Raw genomic sequence first — 17,548 nt, forward strand, 5'->3', positions numbered from 1 at the left:
GTATATTATTCATTTGGAATAGTTATTAAGCATATAAAACTTTTAAATATTGTTAATCCATTTAACAAAAATGTTTTCAAGAGAAAAATATCACATACAAGCCTAGTTTTCAAAACCATCATGCATCAAAAGCATTACCCAGAAATGTATAAAAATTATCTAGAGATTAGAGTATCAGGAAATGTATTCACAAAGGGCTTAATCCAAAATCAAGATTAAAATTAAGCAGTTGTATGCTTTCTCTGGGAAATGAGAACTGCTTGGCTGATAAATCCTAAATCTCCATACCCAAGATTTATTTCTCAATGTATTAAAATCTATTTCTAGACTTTAAAAGAACATTAATATATGGTGTTACAGGGGTATTTTTGTTGTTGTTTCAATATTTTCATAATGAAAATTGTTGTTTCATGTTTTTTATAAGCATGGCTTAACAGCTAATCCTAAAAGCTGTGGGTACTTCCAAAAAACCAAACTTACTGCTATGGAGTCTATTGTGATTCATGGCGACCTTCCAGGACAGGATAGAATTGCCTCATGGGTTTAGAAAGCCTCATCTGGGTACCTAGCAGTTGTAAAATTACAAGGCAATGGAGTGATATATGGCTCCCAGCTGTCATTCTGACCTATTTCTATCAATGATTTTTGCAGCTACAAGTGACTTGCTTTCTGCCTCAGGTACCTCTGCTATCCCGCTGTCAGATAAGAGAGGAGAGGGTGTTTGGGTGATTGTATGAGAAGTCTTATACGCTATCCCTGGAAGTCTCACAACCCTTTTACCTGTTTCCTATTCATCAGAACTCAGAGAGCATTAATAGAAAATGGGCTGGAAAATTAGTCTCCCGATTAAAAGAAAAAAAGGACAAACATGGATTTCTGTCCACAGGTAACCAAATATTCTTTGGCTCTGTTTGTTCCTAAATCTGATACAGCAGCAACCCTTATTGTCACAAAGTCCTGTCTAGTTATGTGTGTATACAAGTCCAAGATCTCCCTCCAGGCAATACGAAATTGTCTGTTTTTCTGCTTGCTCCTTACTTTTCACCGAGATATCCTGTTTTGGTCCATTTTATTGGTGGAAGTTAGAGTGCATAGGACATTTTCTGTTTGCTTCCTGTAAGCTTGGCACTCTATGCCTGTGCTACAGTTTAAAAAATCAAAAAGTTTCTCTTTCTTGGTCAATAAGATTCCCTGAAAGCATCAATAAGATACTAATTAAATTACTGCCAAATTAAGTGAATTAGTTAATCTGAATCTTCTTGTCATAGTCTTTGTAACTCCTATCAAACACTTCTTCCATGCTAGGTATGTAGAGGAGAAGTTGGTGGGTGGTGATGATAGAATTTAATGTTTCATTTGTCAATGATTATTTATAGGACTAATAATGATTGTAAAAACTCAAATATGGGATTGGTAAATTTTGCTGTCCAGCAGGGTAGAAAATGAGCTCTCTCAGAAGCCAGCAGAGGGGAATCTCATGATAATAAAAAAGGAGAGACAGGAGTGGTGTACTTACTCTGAATCCTGAGATCCCCGTGCATTGAAACTTCTCCTTCAATGAAGGGACATACGATTGTGATGCTAGAGGAGTGTCAAAGTAGAGACACAGCATAAGCAGAGCATGGGACACAGTGGTGAGCTTCCCAGCCCACAGGGCTAATGAAACTGAGTGTCTTTTGAAAAGAGGTTCCTTTGCAGACGGGGTGCCTCCAAGCACTTGAGTGGAGTGAAGATTTGTTGATCCATGGAGTTTGAGCCAAGTATCTTCAGAGTGAGGCCGAGTGGAGCACCTATGGGTATTATTACCAATGCTGAAAGAGTTTTGTAACATTGGGACCAATGGCCAGGGAGAGGCTTGCCCGTGGGCATGGCAAAAGAGGCTGTCTTGACAAAAGAACTGTGTCCTGAATATTTCAGATGCTAAATTGTAATCTGTTAACTTCCAAAATAAATTCTGTGATCATGATTATGGCCTCAATTCTATTTGGTCATTGCAAAGAATGATTTAACTCAGCTGAGAAGTAGAGTGCGGTGGCAAGGATGGTTGGTGTAAGAATTGCTCTGGCAAGTGTTCCAAAGCTCCTTTGTGCATATTTCTCATTTAGATGGCATGCGGTAGGTGCTAGCCCACAGGAACCTCAACACTGCCTGTCCTGCACCATCCTCACAGGTGTTCCTATGCTTGAGCTCATTGTTGCGGCCACTGTAACAATCCGTTTTTGTATAGGACCTTCTTCTTTTTTGCTATCCCTCCGTTTGACCCAGCATGCTGTCCTACTCCAGGGACTGGTCGCCCTTGGCAACATGTCTAAACTATATAAGATGGAGTCGCTCTGTTCTTGCCTAGACAGTTTTGTTTGTCCTTTTGACTGTCCAGAAAGAAATCCCTTGGCAAAGTGGGTATGCATTGGTTAGGCAAGGTCAGCAGTTCAAAACCAGAAGTTGCCCTGCAGGAGAAAGACTGACCTTTCTATTCTCATAAGGAGTTACCATATAAGACTTACCGTATATACTCAAATATAAGCCGGCTCGAGTATAAGCTGAGGTACCTAATTATTATCTGGGAAACCAGAAAAACTGATTGACTTGAGTATAAGCCTAGGGTGGAAAATGCAGAAGCTATTGGTGAGTTTCAATAATCAAAATGAATGAAAGTAAAATTACTAAAAATTAAGACATCAGTGGGATAATGTATTTAAATATTTATTTTAAATAAAAACATAAATAAAAGGACAAGAAGTCATTTAACATTAGTAAACCAGCCCAGTAAGTGGAAAATAGGTTGAACAAAAACAAGAAGGTATCAACAATGATACCTTAAGAGTACTATTCCCTGAGCTCAATCAGCAACCAAGCTAAAATGTAAAGAGTTAAAATCCTTCAAAACTAGATTCCTCATCATCATCCGTATCCCAATGCAGAGCTTCAGCTGGTGTGAGGTCATTAGAGACGCTGTCCTCACTGAGATCGCTGTCATCACCATCACTGCTGTCATTTTCATACAAAGCGCAGTCTTCACTGCCAGTCATAGCATTACTAATACTACATTTCTGGAAGCCACGTCGCACCATGTCTTCTGGAATGTCTTCCCATGCATCTCGAACCCACTTTGCTTTTAACTCTATGTCAGGCTTCATGAGATTTCCTCCTTTTGTTAGTCGGACTTGACCAGATGACACCCATTCATGCCACATCCTTCGCACACAGTCTTTAAAAGGCTTATTCAAAGATACACATCATAGGATGGCTCTGATTGGTTAGATGTGAGTAAACAAACATTCAAAGCACTGCAGTGTCAGCAGGGCTTTGAATGTACAGCAGAGAAACGGCAATCAACCGCGAGATAACGGGTGCTCATCCCGTTTCCTTGGTGGGCTGGGGGGCAGCAAGATGTTACACCTTGCTGGGGTACCACTGCCCCAAGTATAAACCAAACCCGTTTTTCAGCATATTCAACTCGGCTTATACACGAGTATATACGGCACTTTAAAATACTTCCAACAGCTTTGGAAACTTTATATTTGGTGTCTGTGAATTATTGAGGGACCTTATTGTGTAGTTTAACACAGTGAGTTAGTAATTGCAAGATCAGCAGTTCGAAACTACCAGGAGTAACAAGGGAATAAGATAGGCCTTTCATCTCTAATAAAGAGTCACAGTTTCAGGAACTCACAATGCACTTCTACCCTGTCCTATAGGGTTGCTATGAGTTGGTATAGATTCAATGCCAATGAGTTTGATATTTTTTTTTAAAAAGCAGATCCTGGTCATTTGAATATTCTTAATTACCACCACAATTCAAATGCATCAATTCTATTTCAGTCTACCAATTCAATGTCCAAATTTTCATGCATGTAAGCCAACATTTAAAATATTGAAGACAAATGGGTACATAGGCAAATGTGGTGAGGAAAGCTGATGGTGCCCGGCTATCAAAAGAGATAACATCTGGAATTTTAAAGGCTTGAAGGAAAATACGCAGCCATTTCGCTCAGAAGCAACACAGCCCACATGGAAGAAGCACACTAGCCTGTGTGATCATGAGGTTCGAAGGGATCAGGTATCAGACATCTAGGAATAAAATCATATTGTGAATGAGGGGCAGTGCAGATTGGGGACCCAAAGCTCATCTGTGGGCAACTGGACATCCCCTTACAGAAGGGTATAGAGAAGAAATGAACCAGTCAGGATGCAATGTAGCAACGATGAAACATACAACTTTCCTCTACTCTTAAAGGCTTCCTCCCCCCCCCCCACTATTATGATCCCAATTCTACCTTACAAATCTATCTGGACCAGAGGATATACACTGGTACAGACAGGAACTGGAAACACAAGGAATCCAGGGCAGATGATTCAGGAGTAGTGAGAGGGCAACACTGGGAGGTGGAGCGAAGGTGGGGTAGAAAGGGGGAACTCATTATAAGGATATATAGATAGATGATATAGATAGAGATAGCTATATAAAACCTCTTCTCTGGGGGATGGACAGTGGAAGGGTGGGTGAAGGGAGATATTGGACAGTGTAAGATATGGCAAAATAATGACAATTTATAAGTTATCAAGGATTCATGAGGGATGGGGAGTGGAGAGTGAGGGAAAATGAGAAGCTGATACCAAGAGCTCAAGTAGAAAGCAAATGTTTTGAGAATGATGATGACAACAAATATACAAATGTGCTTGACACAATAGATGTATGTAAGAATTGTAATAAGTGTTGTATGTGCCCCAATAAAATGATTTAAAAAATACTATGACTTGTGTCATGTGGCATTTATTTTATCAGTGGTTTGACATTGACTGATATGGATACAGGAGTTTTAACAGACTAAGCGTCAGTATTTTGAGTTCAGTCTGAATACCAGGAGTGCTGGGGGCACAATGGTTAAGTGCAATGCCTGTGAGAGGAAGATGAGCAGTTAGGACATACTGAGTGATCGATCCATTGAAGCAAGCTCTCATGTTCTGTTTCAGTAATGCTTACAGCCCAGGAAACCCAATAGGGAAGATATATCCTGGATATGGGACTACTATGAGGTGTAAATGGTCTTAGTAGCACACAACAAAATAGATTTACAACTTTTTCATTTCTTTTATCTGTTCCCTCACCAATTATTTTCAGCTTGGTAAACTCATAATTATATATTCTAAGTTGCAGTTTCAATAAAAACCCACTGCTAAGTATATGTAATACTATAGGCATTGGATTAATCGATTACTATATTTATTAGATTAAATTATGCAAATGATTAGAATAACCAACTCGGATTTTTAGGAGGCTCCTAATTTCTCAGTCACGTCTCCATCCAATGAGCCTTTGTGGTAGCAGGCGGGTGGGGAGTGCCAGTACTCTGCTCTATGTGGTCAACGAGTCACCAGGCCATTTCCACATTGTAAAAGCCTCAGAAAGAACTCAGAGTCTCCCCGGAACACTTTACCTTCAGCTGGCAAAGTAGGAGGGCGAGATGCCTGGAAGAATTGAACATTCCCGCGTTTAGAACTTAGTGGCATCCCTTCAACTAACTTCAAGTGGGTTGCACAATTACACTGATTAGTGATCTGGAGGATAAGAAAAGAAACACAAATATTGTTAAACTTTAGCGTTATTGCTCTCAGTAGTCATCTACTCCAATAGCCATTTCACCTAAGGATGTAATGATGTACATGTAATCGGCCTACTACCTTTAATTTAGGAGTGGTGGTGGTGGTGTGGGTAAGAGGTTGGCTGCAGCCCTCAAAGCCTGCAGTTTGAAGCCACGCAGTGCTTTGCCAGAGAAAGCTTAGCTTTCTCCCTCTGATTAAATAGTCGGTCTCAGAGCCCCACAGGGACAATAGGGCGGCCACGAGTCAAAATTGGCTCAATGACTGTGAGGTTTATCTTTAATTTACTCGGGAAAAAAAACCATCCAAAAACATAGCTTATTTGCACTAGATTATACTAGATTTGCCAAATAAATTATAAAATAGGGTGCCCAGCTAAAATTTAATTCTATGAAACAAATACATTTTAATATCATATATATCCAAAATTTGATGGCCAATACTTACATTAAAATAATAATTGTTTATCTGAAATTCAAAATTTACTGGGCATTATATTTTCATCTGCTAAACCTTGCAACTCTCGACTAAACGCTTTGAACTTTATTATTTTTATGAGATTTTTCCCAGTGATATTAATAGGAAATATGGAACATGAAAACATCATATGTTTTCTCTCAATTACCTTTAAGCAAGCACACATTGCTTCAAGACAAAGTGTAAGTCTCAACCGCCTAATATTTAAATCTAACAGATGTGTGTCTAGAAGCTTTATTTATCAGTAAGCTTTAGTGTTAGATGAGATTTGATGTTTTAATTAAATTTAAGTAGATACACCTTAAAATAATATCGTCCTACTTTGATTTTATGCCAATCTGCGTGTTTTGCCTTGTAAACAAAGAAAGCTGCGGAGGACTGCAAATGACCAGGCTTCACATAAATTAAGGAGCACTGGCCCCTTCACTGAGCTTCAAACCTAGAGCTGCCCATAAAGTAGTGCTGCGGAGATTGGATTGCTTCTGCATGCTCCCTTAGTGATTTTTATATTTTAATAAGACTGTTCATAATGGTTGACTTCTTATATTGAGCCGTTAGATGTTTATGTGAAATGGCAAATCATTATCTCAGTTGCATTCTAAACCATTTGGGGTGCTTTTAAGTTAGGGCGATGTTTTTCTCCTGTCTTAACTTTGCACACACTAGTGCCGATGTGCCTGTTCAGCTTATTTCTGTCCTCGGGTTCTTTGATCCCATTTTTCAAGTTTATTGTGTAAAGTGGCTGATGAACAGTGTAGCTGACAGCCAGATAGAAGTAGCCTCAAAGACAGTTAGTTCAAGAATTTACTGTCTTGAGAAACAGGCAGGGGGTGATATCCTGAGCACCTTATTTATTTTTAAACTCTCTCTCTTTTCTTAACAGTCTAAAATTCCAGCAGGGGGCATTCACTCATGTTTCCACATCTCTCCAAATTTGATATCAGAGATCCAATCCTAGAAACTATGTTTTAGACAGTGCATGACCCTAAGAACCTAGACTATGAATGGGGATTGCTTACAGCCCGCTGAATCAAAAGCAAGGGCTCCCTGACCTCTGTCGCTGTCAGGGATCGAAACAAGGTTGAATGGAGTACAACCAAGTAATTCAAACTCACCAGCCCCTCCAAAGGAGAAAATTTAGGTTTTCTGCTCCTTTTAAGACTTACAGTCTCAGAAAACCTAGAAAGGGTCAGTGATGAGTTGAAATCAAATCAGTGGCAGTGGGTTTGTCTTTGTTTTGGATTTGAGATGTGCTAGGAATTTCATCCATCGACCCAGACTCTGCTCTGGCCTTGAAGAAAGAATTCTTGCATAGGCTATAAAATCTAATAAACTATTTAAAATGAAATATTGTTATCTGGTGTTCTGAGTGTACACTTACATTGATGTCCACAAGAAAATATATTTTTAAAATTGGATACACTTTTTTTGTCTGCAGTATACTGGGACTATATTTACATCCCAAAATGCACATCCAATACCTTTCCTTAGGAGGATCGGGAAGCCTAAGTTTTCCTGCAAACTACATCAGCTTTTTTGGGGTACAACCACGCTTCTTTACCGGGGCAAGAGGGGCAGTGACGAAGAGGACCCGAACGATGGATCTGTAACACTCTGGTCTTTTGTGTAGGAGAGGGGAAAATGGGGTTACAGAGAAGAAGGATCACTGCCATGAAATGGACAGAAATGAAAGGTGGAGAAATTATTTAAGTAAAAATTAATGGCAAAGGATTTGGAGACAATGTAAAGATTCAGGAAAACAACTGTGGGAAGTTTGAAAGTGAGAGGGAGCAGGACAGTATGCTCATGGCTGTGTCTCAAACAAGTGTGGGCATTCATATGCACGGGCCCACCCCGTCCTGTTTAGGTCCACGCCATTATCCCTACAACATAGTGACTAAGGGCAGCCAATCAGAGGAAGACCCTGGACAAAACAGATGGACACAGTGGTTGCAATGATGGGCTTAAATATGACAGCGGTTCTAAGGACAGAGCAGGGCCAGGCAATGCTTGCTCTGTTCCACAAAGGATACACGTGAATTGGAAGTGGTGCCATGGCACCTTACAGCAACCCCAGAGTGATCACATGTAGAGCACTTGGTTTTAGGTCATGTGGCTAGTAAGTAGTACAGTCAAGATTTAAATTCTGGGTAGCCAAGAGACTTTTAAACCTACATCCTTCATATCACATTTTGGTATCCATGTAAAATATGACCATACATCTCTGGGTCACAGTAATTCATAGATGACAAGTAGGAGGTTCTCAAAGCTGGTAGAATATTTAAAAGTAAATCTTGTACATGTTACTCCCTGAATAGTTTCTGTGACACTAATTTAATAAGTCTTTAATCACTTGCAAGCCATTTGTGCAAAATAAAATCATTGCAATATTAACTAGGCTTTTGTCCTAATCATTTTATTACGATTAACTCATATTGTATTTTTTAAAAGTCAGGAGAAATGAGATTCACAAGGAATCCTGAATGGTCCCAATCGATTGATTTAAATTCTGAATGACCACTACAAGAGGGGTGAAATATAGTTGAAGTAAAGAAGATTCATACTCAGAGACAAAGTTCTGGCAGACAAGTTGTTAAAATATTGAGGTGAGTTCTAAGATAGATTGGGGCTTCGTGCTCCGGGGGCCTTTTAACATCCATCAGTATGTGAGGGATGGTTTCGGGCATTGTGCTTCACTGAATTAACTTTGCTTGTACGTCTATATTTAATTTACTATCAGACATTTTATTTCCTGTTTTAACGTTCCTATCTTTTCTGACTGCCATCACCCCAAGTCTGAGAGCTTGATTAGCTGGCTAATTTCCCTCTTGTCTCCCTGACTCTGGTCTCTCCATCCCCAGCCTTCCTTCCAGGTAGCATAATCATAAAATGATTTTACTGAACTCGTTGATTTTATCATGCCACTTGATAGCTCTGACACCAATCAATTGCTATGGCTACATTTGTGCAAGGCACAGTGTTGGAGCAGACAGAGAGAAGAAAGATGATGTCAGTTGTCAGAAAACAGAGAAATACTGGGATAAATGACACTGAAGAGAATCTCTTTACTCTTTGAGTTCTCTTAGCAATGAAGGGAACACGATATGGAAAGCAATCCTATTTTATTTGGCCAAGGTAAACTTTACTCAAAAAATGCATACTATTTCTAAGATATTTCGTGGGACACGTTGGAAATCCCTGGCTTACATTTCCTGTAGCAGACTCACAATGCTGCCTTCTCACTCAGTCAATGTCTTTAATATCGTGTCATCTGAACACATTGCAGCACTCCACCTCCTATTGTCCACATTATTCCATGTGGCTGGAAAATTCTCACACGCCTTGCTGGCATCATGGGTTAGGAAGTTGGCTGCCAGTCCTAAGACCAGCTGTTCAAATTCACCCGCTTCCCCATGGGAGAAAGAGGAGCCAATCTGCTCCCCCAAAGATTGATCATACTGGAAACTCAGGGAAGGGTCCCTGTGAGCTGGCAGCCACTTGATGAGAGCCATAGTCTTTGTGTGGCTTGGGCTCAGAATCTCATTAGTTCTAACTAGCTGTAGTCCAGCGGACTCTGACTCATGACTATCCCATATGTATCTATAGTTTTCAGGGGGTGACTGTTCAGAAGTCAATCCCCAGATCTTTCTTCTGAGGACCTTCGGGGTACATTGGAACCTGCAGCCTTTTGGTCAGCAGCCAACCTCCCTCATCCTTTACATTATCTGTGAACATCCGGATCAGTTTTTCTGCATGGTTTACACATTTACCTGTAACATAACCTTGATAATGTAAACTTTCCAAAATGATGAAGATATATTATTTTACTTCTTAAACACTTAGTAATCATATAATTTAACACACACACAAAGAGCTGTATGGCTCTTTATTTATATATGCATCAGAGACTTTCGATCAATCATCTTTAGTTTAGCAGCCATCTAAAATATCTTGTGCATTCTCCATAACTTCGCTTTTTAATTAGGCTTCACTGACGGAAATCAGGTGTAGTCTATAATTTTCCATTTAGATCAGTTCTTCAACACTTATTGTCAACAGGTTAACATGGTTGTGGTTGTTGTTAGGTGTCATAGATTCAACGCTAACTTATAATAGAGATACATGTATAATAGAGATACAAACTGCCCTGTCCTGCTACATTCTCACAGTTTTTGCGTTTGAGCAAAAATTTTTGTAGCCACTGTGTTAGTCTCTCTCTTTTAGTTTCTCCTTCTCTTTCTTTGTCCCTCTACTGAAGCGAACATGGTGTCATTTTCCAGGGACTGGTCTCCCTGATAACTTCTCCAAAGTACATGAGACAAAGTCTCACCAACCGTCCTTCTAAGGAGTATTTGGGATCTACTTCCTCCGAGATAGATTTGTTTGCTCTTTTCTCTGTCTATGGTATTCCCAATATTTTGCTGCCAACACCATGTTTTAAATACATACATTCATGTTCAGTCTTTTTTACTCACTGCTCTGCTGTCAGATACCCTCAAGGCAAGTGAAAACACTTTGGATTGGGGAGGCTCACCTCAGTACTCTAAGTGACATGTTTGCTCCTTCATAATTTAAAAAGCAAATCTTTACACAGAAAAGTTTCTCAATTAAATATGTGATTTGATTTCTTGATGACGGCTTCCATAAGCTTTTATTGTGTGTCCAAATATAATGAAATCCTTAACTCACATTTATCATGATGGTCTCTTGTGTTTCATATAGATGAGTATTTTTTTTCTTTAAGATAAGTTGCAAGTAATATAATCTATAGTCAGGTTATGTGTACATCGCAGGCTGTTTATAAGCCTTCCTTCATGTAGTCTAGTTTAGTCTAGCTTTTCTGATGATTTGCTCAGCATACAAATTGAAGAAATATGGTGAGGGGATACAATCCTGATGTATACCTTTCCTAACTTTAACAAAATAGTAACACTGTGATCAGTTTGACCTACTGTCTCTTGTTCTGCATACAGGTTCTACAAAGAGTTATCTGGAATTCACGTTCTATACAATGTTACCCCACCTCTTGTCTGTCAGTTTGTCATTCTGTGATGACTTCCGTGTTGCTGTGATATTAGAACCTATGTCAATAGTGTTTTAAATACCTTAGGGGTCACCCAAGGTGAACAGGTTTTAGTAATACTTCCAGACTAAGAACTGAATATGAAGAAAGTATGTTTTCCACTTCTTATAAGTTAGTTACAGAAAACTTTGTGAATAAAAGTGCACCATTGTCAGATACTGTACTAAAAGATGAAGTAAGTTGTCCGCTTCTGAGGGATGAGCCAATGAAATCCTTCTGAATAGCAGCAGAACATTGGGAGTGATAGTTCTAGACGAGGGACCATTCATGTCGGAAGGCATTGAAACCACCGCTAAGGAAGATCTGCTTCCTCCAACTAGAGTTAACCATACTGAAGGGGATGGACTCAGTGGTTGGGGACTTTCGCTTGCTGATGGAGTACATCTCAGAATTATAGGAAGTGCTGTCAATGTCAGTGTTTATCTAGAATGTTAGATGCGTGAAGTATGAATCGACAAAAACGATGTCAGACAATGAAGTGGATGCATGAAGATTGATATCCTAGGCATTAGTGAGCTGAAGTGGACTTTTTTGGCCATTTTGAATCAGACAATAATACTTTTCATTTTGACAAGAAAGACAAATTCAGGACTGTTGTACTTATCATAAAAAAAGAACATATAGTGGGTGTCTGGGGAGGAGGAATGGATCCCAAAACTTCAAAATCAACTGCCATTGAGAGGCTTCCAGCTCATGGCAACCTTCTGGGACAGGGTGGAACTGCTCCTGTGCGTTTACAAGAACGTAACTCTTTACCAGAGTAGAAAGCTTCGTCTTTCCCCCAAGAAAGGGCTGGTAGTTTGGAACTGCTGACCTTACGTTTACAGCCCAATGCACAGTCACAACACTTCCAGGGAGCCTCGAGAAATGGGGAGCCACCACTAATCGGTATGGGGCTTATTTAGAGCTCATAGAGACATTCTGTAAGGGACTGGAGTGCTGGCTGTGCAAGTCTGAATGGACTAAAGCTACTGGATTATACAATGTAAAGAGGCGGATCTTATGTTATATGAATTATATCCCAATAAAGCTTTTGTAAAAGAACATATAAGATCTCCCTTTAAGTATAATGCTTTCTGTGCTAGGATAATAGTTAACCTACAAGGAAACCCAGTTATTTTAAAAATATACTCACTAATCACTGCTGTTAGTAATGAGGAAATTAAAGAAATCTATCAACTTCTTCAGACTGAAATTGATCAAACATGCAATCAAGACATATTGATAATTATTGTGAATTAGAATGCAAAATTAGAAACAAAGAGGAAGGGCAGTAGTTGGAAAATAAGACTTTGATATAAAATATCCCAGTAGAGAATTTTGTAAGACCAACAATTTCTTCCTTGCAGATACCTGTTTGTCAACAACAAAACCAGCAACTGTACACATGCACCTGGCCAGAGGTGATACACCAGGATCAAACTGACTGCATATGTGAGATGAGATGATAGAAATGGTCAATTTCATTGGCCAAAATAAGGCCAGATGTGGACTGTGGAATAGATCATCAAGTGTTCATATGTAAATTCATGTTGTTGTTGACTAAAATTAAAATAAGTCCACGAGAGCCCAAATTTGACCTTGGGTATATCCCACCCGAATTTTGAAAACATCTCCAAAAATGATTTGAAACCTTGAACACTAATTACCATAGATCTGATAATCAGTAGGATTGATTAAGAATATCATGCATGAAAAAGTACCTGATCACTTTAAAGGCAAGAAAAGATTAAAGTGGGCATCAGGAGAGATGCTGAAGCTTGCTTTTTATCACAGAGTAACTAGCAAATGGAAGAAATGAAGGCGTAAGAGAGCTGAACCGAAAATTTCAGAGGGAGCTTGAGAAGAGGAAGCACAGTATTATAATTAAATGTGTAAAGCCCTAGAATTAGAAATCCCAAAGACATTTAAAATACATACATTCTGCATATCTGAAGTTGAGAAACTTGAAGCAAAACTTGAATCCTTGAGTTGAAATACTGAAGGATTCTTTTGTCAAACTATTGAATGATGCAGGAACTATTAAAATATGGAAAGTACACACAGAATCCTTGTGCATACTTATCTAGTCAACTTTCAATCATTTCAAAAGGAAGCACTTGATCAAGAAAAAATAGTGATGAGGTTAGAAGTTCATGCAGTCCTGAAGGCAAGAGCAATAAGCAAGGGCCCAGGAATTGATGGAATACCAATCGAATTGTAGACAAGCTGATGAAGCCCAGGAGTCACCCTTCTGTGACAAGCCATTCGGAAGACAGTTGCTTGGCCAGCTGGTGGAAAGAGATCCATATTTGTGCCCATGCCCAAGGAAAGTCCTCCTCAGTTCTATCCTCAGTTCTAAAGAGTGGCCGTTAGTTGTAATCAACTAATTGCTAATGGCCAGCGTAGGAGTGACTGAGTGGAATGCGGTATATTTCTGGCATGGCTGTTTGCAGCCAAGATTCATCTCACATCAGGAATAATATTCTTTGTTCCAAGTCTTCATCTGAAACCATCCAAAGATGGCATTTCTGGCATTTCCTTATTGATGTACTGCTGAAGTCAGCAAAATTTTTGAACTCAGCAAAAATTTACTCTCATGTTACCTGAATTGTATCGATTGGTAATTTCATCCATGTGGGTCACTCACTCCATTCCTGTCGATGTAGTTGATTCCAACTGGTGGCAGCTCAATAGGACAGAGTCGAGCCCGAGTTGTGCAAGATGGGAAATCTTGATGGGGCAGAAGCTTCATCTTCTCCTGCAGAAAGATGCTTTTATCTCATTGACTAATAAAAGATATTTGACTGTGTGTCATGGCAAATTATAGATAACATTGAGTAGAATTAGAATTTCAGAACACTTCATTGTGTTAATGATGGAACTGTACATGGGGAAGAAAGCAGTCATTTAAGTAGAACAAGGAAATACTGCATAGTTTAGAATCAGAAAGGGTGTGGATCAGAGTTGAATTGCATCTTATAAGTTGGGAAGATTTGTTGAAACCTGTACACCATAGGTGACTCTGATGCTGTTTGAAATACTTATTTTTATGAACATGAGGTATCAGTTGGTCTTAATGATCATCTGCATGTTGCTGGGATGCTGGAATCAATGCCATCAGCATTGCACACAACAGGGTCACTTCTGGTGTACAGTAAGGCAACTGACAGAAGTGTGGTGATATTAATGAGAAGGTTTGATGCATCATTTTAATAAAAATGTAAAAACTAAACTAATCCAGATATGTTAGTTTTACCCAGCAATGACATGGAGCAAATACACGAAAGTACTTAAAAGTGTTTTTCATGACAACCATTTCAATTATATTCTGACATAAGGTGTTGCTGAAGATAATTTTTACATATTTTAGAGAGAGATTGTACACAATTTGCCTGTTTTGCAATTGTGAGTCATATACACTTATCCCCCTGCTTTTTGAAGAAAGCCAATTCTATAAGTATGGGAAATGTATGCCTGGTTGATGCAAAAATAATTGTCATATAAAGACAACACACTTAATCGTGTTGAAGACTAAGCATAATAATAAAGGTTTCAAAGTAAAAGAAACTATTTTTATAATTTATATTTAATTTATATTTTTATAATATATACCTCCCTATATATTGCTGTATAGAAGTGCGCCTCCCACTCGTCTTTGCAATACGATCGTCCACCAATAGCTGCCGCACTGCACTGACAGCCAAGCCAGGCCAGGGCTCACACCTGATTCAGGGAAGGACATGGGCCAGGGACATCACTGCTGATGTCAGGTGGATCTTGACTCAAAGCAGAAAATACCAGAAAGATGTGTGCTTTTGTTTCATTGATTATGCCAAAGCATACCGCTTTGTGATCTATAATAAATTGTGGATAAACATGAGCCTAATTGTAATTCCAGAACACTTCATTGTGATCATGGGGAACTTTTACATGAATTAAGAGGCAGTTGTGGGCACAGAACGTGGAAATCCTGCATGATTTAAAATCTGGAAAGCTGTGCTTCAGGGTTGTATCCTCTCATCATAGTGTTTCAACCTGTGTGCTGAGCCGATAATCAGAGAAGCTGGATGTCACGAAGAAGACTATGGCATCAGGATTGGAGGAAGGCTTATTAACAACCTGCGAGAAGCAGATGACACAACCTTGCTCGCTGAAAGTGAAGAGAACTTGAAGCACTTGTTGACGAAGATCAGAACTTGCAGCCTTCAGTACTGATTACAGCTCAATGTAAGGAAGACCAAAATCCTCCCAACATGTACCAACAGGAAGCATCATGATAGATTAAGAAAAGCTTGGAATTGTCAAGATTTTTGTCTTGCTTGGACACACAGTCATTGTTCATGGAAGCAGTAGTCAAGAGATAAAAGATGTATTGCTCTAGGTAAATCTGCTGCACCTCTTTAGAATATTAAAGGCAAGGATGTTGTTTTGAGGACTACGGTGCACCTGACCCACGCCCTGGCAGTCTCCGTTGCATCATCGGCATGGGAGCGTTGGATGTTGAGTAAGGAAGCCCACAGAAGAGCTGATGCATTGACTCGTGGTGTTAGAGAAGGATGCTGAATGTACCACAGGCTGCCACAAGGACTAAGCAAGTCCCTGCAAGAAGGCCAGAGTGCTCCTTGGAGGCAAAGATGGCAAGACTTCTTATTACATACTTGGAACAAATGGTCAGCAGAGACCAGTCCCTGGCACAGGATGTCACGTTTGGAAAGGTGGAAAGGCAGTGAAAAGGAGGATGGCCTTCCACAAGGTGAATGACCACAGTGGTGCCATGAAGGGCTCGAGGCTGAACAAAGGGGAGAACGGCGCAGCCCTGCACAGGCTCTCCGAGGGTGGTGCTGTAGTGCATGGAGTCACGATGGGTGAGAGCCTGCTCACTGGCACCTAAAACAGCAGCAGCTTATAAACGATAATACATTCTATTCATGAAACGGGTCGTTTGAAATTATTCTTTATAAACAACACTTAAACACTTCTGACAAATATTAGGATTTGGGCATGATTATAATAAACATATGGTCTATAGATGTTCTTAACTGAGGCTAACTGTAACTTGCACTCACCCTCTTGGTAGTCGCCCTGACAGAGAGGATAGTGCGTTCAGAGAATTGCTAGCAAACAGGTGCAGGCGTGTGCACTGGTACTTCTCCTCACTGTCAAGTTTTAAAGGGTCAAATGGTATGTTGTTTGATTTGCTGATGCCTTGTCTCTGTTGAAATGAGCAACAATGACACTGGAAACCTCAAAGTAATAGCAGAATCTTCGTGCATGTTGCCACGCTCAATTTTGCTTAATGCTGCAGAATTCTCAGGTACCCATTTGATTTTGTCTATTTCATCGAGACATAATTAGTTTCCACATACATTTTGGCACATCATTCAGTGACCATATATTCTAAAACTGAATAACCAATCTCCCATAAGCAAGTGATTACTGTATCTCTAAAACATTTTGCCGATGTGGCATTTCTATTCTGTGGCATTTATGGGTGACGTTTTCTATTTATTTAATCAATGGAAGTAGCTTGTCAAAGGAGAAGCAGTCCTATTTCTGAGTATCTTTGCCCTTTTAAAAAGCATCCCCATTCTCTTTTCCAAACTGTTCACACACAGGAAAGGTTTATTTTCCTAATGCAGCTGTAACTGTAGGAGGCTTTTCAAAGTCACTGGTACACTCATCAGGGCATGAACTACGACTTGCTCTTTGCGGATACTGTGAAAAGGCTTCACCGATGTTGCTGGGAAGAAAGAGGGGAAGTAGGTTGTGTTTGGTGCAGAAATTATGCCTCTTACTCAATATCCCTAACCCTCAGTTTTATCATCTGTAAAATGAAAATATTGATATGGCACTTTGTGGCTAACCTGACTGTATATGACAGAATGTAAGTAAAACCATGTAAGTCATGCAAGTTAACACAGGTTCTGGCACAAAGGAAAGGTGCAATAAATTATAGTTGTCCCAGGTATTATTCCTTATAGCATAAATTGAAATTGGGTTTTAGGTGGTACAATAGGGAGATAAGATCTTGTTTTGATATACATTTATATACAGAAGCTTAATAAAACAAATATTTCATGTCTATAAGGGTTTATTGGGCAGTGGTAATTATTTAAAAATTTTTATTGAAACTGTATGGAGCTTCAGCTGCCAAACAAAATAAGAATTGATGAAAAAGTTATAGTAGAAACCCACTTTGATGGAATTTACAATGAACGAGACAAGCATTAATAGCACACAGAAGAGTGTCATGTATAATCATTAAACCACTGCTTATTAAATATTTATTCTACATGAAGAGCTATGCTAAGCATTTTACATTTATTATCACTTATGTAAATATGGTCAACTTTGAACAAAATAATCTGTCTAGTAATATTAAGATTATCAACCTTAAAAGAAAAC

The sequence above is a fragment of the Tenrec ecaudatus genome, chromosome 9 (genome assembly GCF_050624435.1).
Source record: "Tenrec ecaudatus isolate mTenEca1 chromosome 9, mTenEca1.hap1, whole genome shotgun sequence".
Taxonomy (NCBI): Eukaryota; Metazoa; Chordata; class Mammalia; order Afrosoricida; family Tenrecidae; genus Tenrec; species Tenrec ecaudatus.